This window comes from Drosophila gunungcola (genome assembly GCF_025200985.1).
Source record: "Drosophila gunungcola strain Sukarami chromosome 2R unlocalized genomic scaffold, Dgunungcola_SK_2 000012F, whole genome shotgun sequence".
Taxonomy (NCBI): Eukaryota; Metazoa; Arthropoda; class Insecta; order Diptera; family Drosophilidae; genus Drosophila; species Drosophila gunungcola.
In genome coordinates, this window is record NW_026453170.1 from 2,367,578 (window position 1) to 2,381,292 (window position 13,715).

Sequence of the window (13,715 nt, forward strand, 5' to 3'; positions counted from 1 at the left end):
GCTTTTCGCATAAACTATTTGCCTCCAACTGCCTGCTGCGTATGGCGTGTGTAACAACAACTACAACAGCAACAGAAACTCTGTTGGTAGCAGCAACTGTGGCAGCTTCAGTTACAGGATTTATATGTTTCCGCATAAATTTGTTTGCTAGCAAATGTTGCGCATACGCCATGTATGTAGTACAAATACTCCAACGAAAATGTGCTGACGCTAAAAAAAAGGATAGAGAACGTCGAAAGTCAACTAAGAACGAGTCATTAATGCTCTCAATGGAACATTAAATTATCAGAGCTTATTCTAACTTACGGATCAAAATGAAAAAGCAATTAGCCTTAAATATGTACATAATAGTTATTTCGTTTTACAGTTTATGTAAGTTGTATAAACGTCTTTAAAGCAATGCTTTACATAAATATATACCATCAATTACATCATATGAAATCTACTTGCAACCATTCAATATCCCCTTGTTAATATGCCCTTCTGGTAACTCACATACATCCCCTGCTTCCATCGTTTTCACACTTGCCTTTTACAAATGACGCAAAATGTTGCCAGGATAAGTGAGTTTTATGTGATTAAAATGCATGTGAGTGCGAGTGGGTGTGCGTTCGAGTTGCGATGAAACTTTATGGCTTACTTACTACAACTTATGGCACCCTTCAACTGGGATATTACACACCCGGTGTTACCCGCTCCCGCATAATAAAATTCTTTGATTTGCAACAATTTGCAATTAACCTTTGATTGACTAGACGTAAATTCTTGATGAGGCACCAGCATTTCCGAATCTCATCCTCCCCCGCTGGCTTTTACCTTTGTAATGCGACAGTTTTGCCATTCAATTAGCGAATACGAATTGCAACATTTTAATCAACATCGCGCATCTATAGAAGTCAACGTCAAATTGGAGGTGTGCGTAGTTCGTGTGTGAGGGCTATGCATGCAGAATTTAAAGCATAAAAACAATTTGTTAAAGTGCCCCTAGTCGAGTTTCACTCTGCTTTTGTTTCTTCTCCCATATTCAACAATTTTACGACGCTCATGGGCGTGGCAGCTGTGAGGCTGCGACATTTTGGCGTTGTTGGCCTACACAATGAAAAAATATATATATTTATAGAGTTTGTATATTTATATTTATTAAACATGACGAGCACTTAATTGTATATATATTATGTGTATTAGTCTAAAAATGAAATTTAATTAAATTTATAATAAGATCTTTTTTGTACTAACTTGTCCTTGTGGAAATTTTAAAATTTATTCCAAGAGGCACTGTAACGATAAATCAATCCTGAGAAAATTAAAAAAATCAAATGCAGGCATTAAAAAAATATTTCCGTTTGTGTAAAATTTTTAGTTTAGTGATTTATATGTAGTATATGTATATATAAATATATATAGGAATTTAATTTCACATTTCCATAATCAGCTATCAAACGGGATAATTTTATTATTTACAGTGTAGCTTCCGTTTACTACACTGTTACACGATCGAAACGATGGCACTGGTTTGGGGGAGTCAATTTTTATGAGTTGTAATTTTTATTCGCCATATTTGCATGTGTCACGTGCCTTCAAACGAAATTTACAAATTTCATTTAAATTAACTATACTGGCGGGCGGGGTGCAGCTGCTGGGCGTTTAATTGGAACACGTTTGACATCAGGCGATGGCTGCTCAGCTATTTTACGACGGCCAAATGGCAGGGCCCGTAAAAACAAGAAATTTTCCTGCTGTCGTCGAGCAGAAACTTGGCGCGCGCCGTAAAGTATGCAGCGGCAATCTGAAAACTTTCAATAGTCTCAGGGCCGCGGATGAGCGGACGATTCTAAGCAACTTTTTCGGAAGCTTAATCTATTTACGATCGTTGCGCAAAGTTGGACAAGTGGCAAGGTGGCCGTTACTTTTGATTTTCATCGCCCTGCGTTTGATTTCATTTGTTGCGCTTGCAGCTCGGCATCTAAACGCTCCAGCGTCTTTTCCAGCGAAAGGAAATCAAATCCGTCGGACGGACACAATCTGAACGCGGCACAACCACGATGGCTACGGAAAACCCCACCCTCCCACTCCACTGAGCTGAATCTGAATCTGAATCTGACCCCGCTGTGCAATTTTTATGGGAATTCGATTTTGTTCGCTTGTTTCTGAGCGTTTAAAAGCTGAGCTGGTAAAAGTTTATGCACCGACCCGACCCCCAAATCCCCCACATATACTATAGATGTGTGCGCTTCGCTTTAAACGAAAGTTGCATAAAAGTGAAAATTGTTCAAGTGCACGGGCGATGGGTCCGATGGGTCCGATGGGTCTTTGTTTGTTTTCATTTGGCAGCCGGATTTGGTTTTTGGCTTACATTTCAGTGCCAAAATAGTTGTAAATTTATGGTAAATGGCATGGCAAATGGATTTTTTAGCTAGCTATACGTAAATGCATCATAAGCATAGAGTAGACTTAAATGTGGCTGCAGCGAGGTGGAGCTGGAAAATACATATCGTCAGGCATTTTAGTTGGTTCAACAAGTCCAAATGTGGCAATGGGATCAAATAGTTTTTCAATGCTTTCCGACATCAAATCTCCCAAAAACAAAAAGGGGCTCAATTAGGTTTTCAGGGCTTTCACATGGAAAATCCTTTGATTGGTATTTGTGTATACGCTTTTCGTTTGAATTTGTACAACATTTTAGTTAAAAGAAGTAAATCGGTTTCGGGTTTCGAATATAAGTATGTTCATATTACTAAGTAGTACAGAAAAGATGCTATCAAATAGACCCTACCTTGACGACTATAAGTTCTTATTAAATTCATTTTGTGCAATCAAACGGCAATTGGTTTACGACGAGTTAACCACTATTTAAAATGCCCCAGTTAGTGGATGTCGTTGACAGATGCTCCTTCTGGCTGTCCCTTTTGAAATACATCACCCTTTAAGCCGGTTTTCAAGGGTATTGCAGGCTTCGGTGCACCGCAATAGTCGTGTCCTGGTTTAATTTCTCTAAACATTCCCATTGTTGCTGCGCTGGCCCCAGCTGTGTGTTGGGTGTTGGTCAAAATGAAAAACCCTTTTCGCTTATTACTTTTATTTTGCCTGGCTGCTGTGTGCTTTCCGCATTTTATTGGGGAGTGCAGCGGTCTTATTTCATTTTTGGGGTGTTCGTCTCGTGCCAGCGCACAATAAAAATTGTGTAAAAAGCAGAGCCATTGAGCTCTGGATTGGCCGAAGGCCAGAAGCAACAGCTGGCCACCTTTTTGGCAGTTAAGTGTAAAAGAATGCCTAATGCCTCGGACAGCCGCACAAAGTTTCCAAATAAATAAGTGGGCTGGAGGTGCGACGAGTGGACCACTCAGTTTCAATCAAAAATTACACAGCAAACAGAGAAAGTCGATTCCAGGGAAACCAGCTTTCTTCATATCGAGGGCACACATGCGAACTGGGGCGGCCGTATATGTGTGTTCTTAACCTTTTGTGCTGCCAGGTGCTCCTTGAAGTTCCCATCCTGCCTTCCAGCATCCGTTTCCGCTCCCCATCCAGTTTCACTTGCCGCTTGCCACTTGCTATTTCCCATTTCCCATTTTCCGATGCCGACTGCACTTGGTGGTACATTTAATGCCACTTGAGTGACTTTTTATGGCCAGCAAGGCAGTCATGTGTGTGTGTATGTAGTGTGTAGTGTGTAGTGTGTGTATGTGTGGGCCTGGTTTGTTTTGTTTTTGTGTTCATTTGGACTTAGCCTTGCCATTTGTCCGCCGTTTGTTAGTTTTTTTTTCTCCTTGTTGTTTTAGCTTGTATTTTTTAAAACACTATTCCCTTTTGCTGTTTTTGCAACGTGTCAGACATTTTTATATGCATCCAGCTAAAGCTAGAACTTTTCTCTTTTATTATTTCCATTTGCAACTGGCTTTTGTTCTCCATCTCATGCCCTGTGATAGAAAAAGAGAGCAGCTGGCTGCATTTAAATAAATATTTTAATAAATAAAATGGTTAGCTCTAGTCGTGGCCACAGTTGCCGGAGCTGTTTTTCAACCGCTTCTGGTTAGAGAGGGCATAAAATCAATAGTTATGGCAAAAAATTTGGATTTCCCAAAAAACCCTAATCAGGCCAACTGAGGATGGTCAGCGGCAAATCTTAACTACCAACAGCTTAAATCTGCGGGAAATACCCGAACAAAGGTCTCAAGGTAAGGCCAGCTCAGTGGGACCTGTGTAAATAGCACTGCAACAGATAATAAAGGCGTTGCCCCACACACAAAGACGAACCAACTTTCACAGAGTGCTGGATAAATAGAACGAGAAAAGGGGGTGGTGAAATGGTGAAAGGCCAAGGAGGAACACATTGCTTTTTAGTGTTTTTTAGTTTGCGTAAATCAAAGTAAGACAAAATTAAACTTCAAACTAAAAGCTGCTTACAGTTTCGAGCACTAAATGGATTTAGACCTTCGATGGCACTGCCTTTGGGGTGAGTACGGTGCAGTCAAGCTATCTTGTTTGGAATAACTCAAGGCTTATTACTTTAACTTTCGGGAGGTGATAACCTATCGAAAACCTATATAAGGACAGGGTTTTTAAAAAAGGTTGTGTTAAATAATGTTTTAAGTGGTCCTTAACTATGAGGCAACGTTGATGCAGTTCCCGAAAATGTTCATCACCTTAAAGCTTTGATCTTAGTTTTATTTTAAATGTAATCATTTTTGTTGTAAACTTTTTTTAAAATAATTTATTAAGCTTCCTACTGCCTTTAAAGGACATTTAATATTATTCTCTGTTCGAACAAAATCGAACTATGATTATCTCGTTGTATAACCAAATCCGTTAAATTCAATTCTTTTCCCATCCGTGTTACGCAACCATCTCAAACTGGCTACAATGGTAGCAGATCCAGCGATTGAAATGAAATTGCAGTTACGCAATCAAAGGCAATGGCAATGGCAATGTTTTCAGGACCTGCATTAAGTAATTACATTGATTGTTTGGAACGTACCTGGCACAGAACTGGTGAGGTGACGTCAAGTTTCTTTGTATCCTTCGGAGGAGGAATGTGTGCCACACATATGTGCTCGTGAAGTGTTTCTAACCCACAGCCTCATGTGGCATCGGGCAAAGGTCAATGTCTTGGCCGGGATGGAGGAATACGAGCTGGATCGGCGCCATCAGCAGCTGCTTTGCCGCTTGGCTTTTGTTGACGAATTAACATTTATCATGCGCCACGTGAAATCCATTTATCACATCCAGCCCCGATTCCTATTCCTTTTTCGCTGCTGCACAAAAACAAAGCGCTGGCAAATCGGCAGAGAAATCGCATTGATATTATTCGTATTTGGGGTCTGCTCCGCTCCGATTCATCAAAGCGGCATCACACTCCCATTTTATGTTAATAAAAACAGACGAACAACAGGCAACAGGAAGGCCCGGGTTGACCTTGGCAATGGTCGTTTGTCTAGCGGGGGACTACTACAAGCATTTGATTATATTTAAATGCCTATTGGGGTCACCTCGTGTTCATAACTCTTTGTATCGGCCAATTTATCACAGGGCGTCCTTTGGTGTTAAATTGAAATTCCCCACTGTGTTATCCTTCCTTTTTCCAGACTGGATATGATGCTTCTGTGGCTAGGCCCCTGAATTGCGTGTTAAAGAGCTTTTTAACTGTGCACACAAAAAAATGTTATAAAATCAAATGTTAAATATGTTATAAAATCATATGTATTATATAAAAAATCATATATGAATAATATATATATCATATAAAATCATATGTATTATATAAAAAATCATATATGAGCTTAAATAATAGAAATTTCTTGGTTCTGATCTCAATGATTGTAAAACGATTTGATGGTAGTCATTGTTAAGTTAACATTCTAAGCATTTTGGTACTTAAGTGTTAAGTTTAGAGAAATATTTTATATTATTTATTTACAAGTGAAACTTTATAATCCATCTTACGTTTGAGTTAAATTTTTAGTTTTCAATTGGTACTTTTAAATGTTGAACAAATTAAATACTGATAAACAAGAGAAGTAATTCAAATTATATGGCTGTACAGAAGTAGTACATATTGTATATATTGATCGGTTAATTTTACTTCCATTTAAAACAGCAATAACCAAAATCTAACATTAATATATAACCGTTTTTTTCCGGTGTGCCCAAATCCTAAAGTTTTTTGCGAATGTGGATTGTCTTGGCCGGGCGGCAATTAAAATTTGTTAGAGCACTTTAAGCTCTTGTCAATATTCTGGTTATGGCTTAGGAATCTTATTTTGTGCGGCCGACATAATTTATGGTCTCGCAAAATAAATTCTCCAAGGTGGCCTGGCTTTGTTAACCCTTTCTTGGTGGGTGGGGCCGAGAACGCCCAGTTTGCTCGCCTTTTGGCAAGTATTACAAATTTATTGCCAACTTTGACATGAGACTGGGCTATTTTGAGCCAATTTTTACCGCAGGCGCTGCCAACAATTTGTATGCAAAGTAAGCTATTATCGTGAGAGCATGCAATTTGAGGGCGTGTCCAGTTGGTAATGTGTGTATCGCATACAACCAGCTCCACTTGCATGGTGGCGTGCAACAATTGGAGCACACATTATTCCTGCCCGGGCTGTTTTTGTTATTTTGTTTCAGCCATTTAGCGATTAGACACACGAAAGGCGATTCAGATACGAGTCCGAGTACGTGAGGTCAGCGGCGGGGTCAGTTCCGGTTCATGTTCGGTCCTGTTGCATGTCGGGCCTGAAAATTGATATTAAATGCTTTGGCATAAAAACATCAAAAGGATCGCTGGCCTGCTTCGTTTACCTGCATAATGGGGCCATTTTATTAGCTGGTGTGTGTGTTGTGGCGCTATATGGTGTGGTGTGGTGTGGTGTGGTGTGGCTCTGATATATGCACCGCCATTTGTTACGGCTGCTGATTGTGCAAGAAATGTGCCTGGCCGGCCGCTCGGTCACTGCAAATTAATTTGGGATTTTGCGTCTATTTGTTTTGCCTTTGCTTTGCTTTTGCTTTGGACAGGGCACAAACAACGCATGAAACACATGATACCTTGATACCTGCTGCCGGCATTCATCACAATCACACTGGGCTATCGGCAGAGCAGGGGCTGGGGCTGGAGCTGAGCCCGGGATGGCAGATACAATTTATGTTCCCGGACTCGACTGTCTGGACTCCCTGGACATTTCAAATAATGCCAAAGCCCAACTGACATCTGATATATTGGTCGGGGGCCAACTCGACAGCTGCAACATGCGGATTCCTTTGTAACTCTAGCCCTCGCCCATTTCCCCATTCGGTTTCTGGTCGGGATTGGGTTGCCTTTCTGCGCTTTTCAAGCATGTGTAATTGCTGTGCTGGAGCGAGCTCAAGGATTTGGCTGAGCTGAGTCCTTCAAGTTTGGTCAACATGTACCAGGCTCTTGCATTGAGGAGCTTCCACTTAAAGCTGGCGTCCTCGGTCGGCTGCAAAATCTGTTTCCTGTTGCGTGCTGGCTGGCTGTGCCGGCCATTAGTCACTTCATTAACATGGCCAGCACTCTCTGAATGAAGATATAAATGCAGCGAAGCAGCCCAGGAACGTGCCGAAAATTAACAAATCCCGAAAGTAGACATACTACGAGAGCAGGCGGAACTAAGCCAACACAGTTACACGAACAAAAATTAGAATTGACATCTTCTTAAAACAATAAGGTTCCCCATTAAAGTAATTCAGAATAAAAGGGTAATAATTACCATTTTCTTTTTTTTTCTTACGATTTACTTATACATTTTTTAACATCTACTATAATTTTGATTGGCTTACAGATATCAATTGTTTTGCAAGGTACATCATATTATTCATAATACAGTTAAGAAACGCTCTGATTCTTTTGTTTAAGAACTGGCGAACAATTGGCCTCTAATTTGTGTTGACATATTATCATTATCTGATTTGCAATTAAAAACACAGCTCATTTTTCCATGTGCACCCGTGCATAGAGAACTGTTGTTGCCCAAAAGGTTTAGCACGCGCTGAATTTTAATTTCACAGTTTTGCACTGCAATCAGAGGGAATTAGCCTCCATAAAGTTGGCGCCCAAAACACCACCCCCCACCACACGTCCAACGCCCACCGCCTCCGCCCACCGCCCCCAGAGTGGGCGGTAGGTGTCAACTTTCGCCTTGCATGCCATGGCCATCTGCCACGCCCACTTGGAAGGAGCCTCTGCTGTTGACTGTTATTAGCGCACTTTGATTTGTATTTGGCTAACAATAAATGACAGCTTGCGGCTAAATGGCACGCAACGCCCAGCCAGAGAAACGGGGGGTGAGGAAATGGGTTGGTCCTGCCTTTTGGACATGACCTGGCCGGAAATGCCAGTGGAGTTCGGAGTTGGCTGGCGTGCCGGTTTGCCTTTCATTTCGATTGCTGTGGTCGAAGGTGGAAGTCAGGTGGCAAGTCGCCGAGGCACGCCATAAATTCCAATAAACGAGTGCAGGTGCATGGCAATGAGTCGCTTAACTGGATGTTTGCAACCAAGCAGAAATATGATAACAGCTAATTAACGCCCGACGGCTGCCGGATGCCAAAACGGAAAATTATACTACAAAAAAAACTAAATAAAACATTATACTTTATTATTATTATACTTTAAAATCAATGATATAGAAGGAAAGCAGATAAAAACCATTTTGATAAAAAAGTCCTATATATATGAAAATTAACTATTTATTAATTTTCAATTTTATTATTTTTATTCATTTGTAATACATTTATATAAATAGTGGTGAAAATGCAAATTACTAAAGTTAAATTTGAAACCACAAAATTTATCAGCAATAAGTGATATAGATAAGTGAAAAAAGATGAGATAAAGTGATGGATATTAGTTTATTTAATAGACTAAAATAAGTTTTTGGTTTATCATATCATGGAGGCTATAGAAATCAAAATCATTTTGATAAAGAAAAGGTTTATGTTATAGTTACGAACCACTTTTCATTTGAGCATAATTTAAACCATTTCATTTCACCCAGTTTTGCTAAAATTAAGCAGAAAAAACTAGCTAGTGCTCATTTCGATTCTGTTTACTCGCTCTGTGCCAACGGCAACAGAAAAAAGATAAACGAGCAGAGGAAGTTAATGGGAAAAGAGTTCATAATAATGAGGGAAACTGGTTACAGCAGCAGCCGAAAGAAACGTGACGGCACGAAGTTACCGGCAAATGCAACCCCTCCACTGCCTCCACCCCAAACTTTCCATCCCCCCGTTTGACGTGCTGATAAGATTGGCCTAACTCTACAGACCACGCTGCGTATACGTGACGCGAAAAGTACTGGTATAAGAGCGCGTGTATAAGAGTGCAACGCAAGCCATTTCACTGTATAAGGTAAACAGAAAATCAGCTATTGGCAAAAACGCGAAGAGAACCCGTCTGCGTGTAGACTTTTAAAGGTAAAAAGGCGAATCGAGGCCGAAACCAAGACCGATGAATGGCGAAACGAAAACGAAACTGAAACAAGCACGCAAGCGGCACAAAGCAAAGCCAGAAAGGTGCGAAAAAGGCGTGGTAGGATGTCGGTGGCCACGACATGCAAGGACCAGGAGGACCAGTGCTGAACAAGCAACACTGTTCCATCCGATAAAGGGTCCAACAATTACTCACCATGAGATCATGCCCAGATTGCCAGGGCTTGGCGATAATGAAATGAATTCTGATTTCAGGGTGACACAGCTGTAATCTATGTACTCTTGATTTTCTGTTTCGCTATCATCAGATGGTTAACAGCTGCGGTTACAACAAAACTTTGGGAGCGGATGCAGAAATCACTAGTACTTGGAAATCCTTTAAAAAGGGGGTGCAACATAGGTATATTCAATATAAAAAAAGGTTCTTTTATTTTTCATTGCATACTTTTAGACACCCTCAAAATTTGTTTCAAAACCCAAGTGGTTTTGCTGGCATTATCTATTGGGTTTCTTCTTCACTTACACATTTCCATTACAAATGGTTTAATTCACTCCTTTTTTACATCTATTTTGCATGTTAATTAATAAACCTGAATTGCACTGGTAGATCTATGACTATCTAAGCCTTTATTGAAAGGGGGATAAGAGGCTTAATATAATACCCACAGATAAATGTATACAAATACAAACAATACGAAACTTTACTTGGCGTCAATTAATAAATTTTTTTTAGAATAGAATAAAACAGTTATAGACAAATGAAGTATAAAATTGAAAGGCATATGTTATGGTTCAAATTGAATTCTTTTTTTATTAGTGAATAAAAACAAGTTGTGAAAAATTACTAAACTAATTGATTTGTTTTATGTGAATTAAGAAAAAAATAGAACAAATAAATATAAAGCACCGTATAAATAATCTATAATTCATAACACGCGTTCAGAAGCACATTTGGCAATAAACTATTATGTAGATATGATGATGACATTACAATGTGCACGCCGGTATATAAGTAGCTCTGTTAATACGTAATACTTCCCACTCTAGCGAAATCAGATCGCGTGGTGGTAAATTGCCATAAATCCCATCAGCTGCATATGCAAATCGAGCGCATGCAGATGTTGCTTTCGCCGTTGCAGCTGATGATGCTACATTAAATTTCAATTTCGGGTTCATTTATCGTGGCTGTGGGCGGCTGGCACGGAAGTCACAATGTCAGTGTCTGAACTTAGCCAAGGCCGCGCAGCCCAGCGGAAAGTTTACCCTTCAACTGTGCGAAACTTGGCGGGGCAGCAACGTAGCCTCGTTTACGCAAGTGTTCGCCTCCCTTTCCCTCAGCCACCGCCAAGTAAATATGCAGAAAACCAACAAGAGCAATAACTGCTCTACACAAACACCAGCACACGCTCTGCCAGAGATACACACACGCACACCCAGGCAAGTGCATAAAAATTAAGCAAACGGCACTTGTAACTGGCAACAAGAAGGACAGCAACAAGAACACCAACAGCAATAGCAATAGCAACAATGGCAGCACCAGCACCAGCAACAATAACAATATCGCCTGCAACAGCAACTACACACAAGCGTTTCCTAACTCGTGCACGGAAAAAAATGCGATGGAGGTCCATTTATGTTTTGTTATTATAAGTTATACTCCTTGAAAGCATCTATTGTTATTTTTTGCAACATTTCGATATCGAGTCATTTAAAAAAAAAACAATTTTTAGAGCATACTTTTATATAAACATTATTATAACATTTTAGTTGAGTGGGGGGTTTAATCTTAAAATTATAAAATTATAACAGCATAATTTCCTGCGTTTACAATGTTTACAAACATTGAAGCTAAGATGATTTGCAGCTCAATTATTCGACTGTTCCTATGGAAGCTATATGATAACTTTTTCTGATTTTGATAAAATTAAAAGCGTAGTTTTGAACTGTCAAATTTTTAACAGGTCAAAATAAATTTTAAAAAAATTAAAAAATAAAAAATTGAATTTTTTCAAAAATTTTTAAAATATTTTTTTTGTTTCCATGTAAGCTTTATGTTAATTTTAACCCTAATTCTGAAATAGTTAACCATTACTATATTTCGAAGAACTAAAAAAAATTAAAAACAGCAAAGTTATAATTTTATTTATATAATATAAATATAATTTATATATAATTTTATTTTATTTATTTTTCGTGCTCCTATGGGAGCTATATGCTACAGTCCGACTTATATACTACCTGCAATAGAAATACAACTTTTGGGAAGTTTTATGCAGATAGCTTTAAAACTGAGAGACTAGTTTGCTAGACTAGTTAGTGACACTTAAACATTTCGATTTTTTACTAGGTTAAGGTCTATTCCAATACAATAATAATTTCTTGTGTAATTAAAAACTATTTTTAGTTCATATAAAAACAAATTTTGTTTGTGGTATTTGACACTTAAAAATTTTGATGTATAACTTGTTTAAGATCTATTTCAAATGTATAAATTAACACTTCACTGAAGTCAATGAAAGCGATACCAAAATGTCGAAAAATAACAGTATAGTGACAACATTTTTTATATGCTCCTATGCGTTTCCTGAAAATCAGATGTGATCCCATTTTTTCGGTGCTTATCTCCGCTCCCAGTTGGCAGCTCTCAGCTCCCAAAATGCAACAGTCGACAAGATGGGTTGGCAACTTCCGCTGTGCGTTGAGCGTCATGCCGGTTGTACATACCCAGCCAGGAGTTCAGAAGCCCACTTCCAGAACCTAGTCCTAGCCCAATACCCAACCCCTAGTCAAACCCCTAGCCCAACCCCTAGCCCTATCCCAATGCCTCGACGCCCTTTGGCGGCAGGAACTACAAATGCAGCAAGTGCAAAACTTTTGCCAGCAAGTTTGAGTTTTTTCTTCCGTCGTTCGTGCTTGGCCAAGGGCTGCCGGCTGCCTTTCGCCTCATCTGCGCTGTTGCAACTTTGCCAGCTGAAACTTTAAGCCAGGTCCTATCTCTGGGCCAAGTCTCGAGCGTTGTCGCTATTGCTGCTGCTGGTGCTGCTTCGTACGTGTTTGTGTTCATTACGTACGTGTCCTTTTTGGCATTTTGCGTTAGTCGTCAGCGCCAAAAGCTGCTGGCCAAAAGAATAAGCTACACTGACATAATAGCGGTCTTCCAGCTAACTTCTACAGTCAAACCCCAGCAAAGGTGTGTTTTTATGGAGTTTAGAATTGCAAATCAAGTATTATGTTCGAAATTAAGGATGCCTTTATATTTATATTACTTCACTCAAAATGATACAAAATAGTTTAAATTTTTTAGAAATCTGAATGTCCAATTTAACGTAGTTCAAGTGTCATAATCGACCCTAGGGTTGCTTTCATATCTAGATTTCTTCATACAAAATTATACAATATAGTTTACATTTTTCTAGAGATCTGAATGTCCAATTTAAAGAAGTTCTCCTGTGCATTTGTCCCAAAAGTGCACAGTTTCCGAATCGTAGCAAACTCCGCCCAAAAGCTGCTTGAGGACTCGTTTTTTGATGGCGTGGAGCGTTTGCTAAAATACTGAGCGGCTGCTTTCATTAACTGAAACCCTAGACGGATACTTACCCGTCTGGAACTTTAACTTGCTTGCACTCATTTTGCGTAATGATTTCAATTATTTCGTAATTAGTGCAGACAGGCACTGGCAGCAGCAGTTGGGCAGGCAGGCGTCCGACAGGCTGGCCTGGCCAGCACCTGTCCTTTCAGGACCTCCTTGCTTGGCCACCTGCCCACCTGTCCACCTGCCCACCTGTCAGCTGTCCATGGCTGGGCCAGGCACCACAATGCGGCATCAGATTCGAAGGCAACGAAAAGTGCACTTGGCCGCAATTTGCAAAGAGTCTTTACAAAGTCGAAGTTTTCCAGCGCGGTGGACACTCATCTTTTGTGTTCTGGCAAGGTCCATTCAACGGTGCACCCCCGGCGGTGTCAACAACTTCGCAATGAGTTTGTTGCTGCCAGGAGCTTTAAGTACTCCTGCCCACCTGCTTATGTTTTCCCACCATTTCTTGTTACCGTTCCATGATGTTAACGCGCTTTTACGAGCTGTCTCACCTGCAGCGCTTTAATGAATAGCGTTCTGGATTATAAACACCTCGATGGCATTTGGCCACAATTCACAGCAGTTAAATGCAACAGTGCATGGAGCAAAATAGGACTTGTAGTTTTCAATGATTGATTTTTTAATGTTCCATTAAACATTTAGTTCTCAATGAAAAGGAACGTATACATCACAATAAATGTTTTTA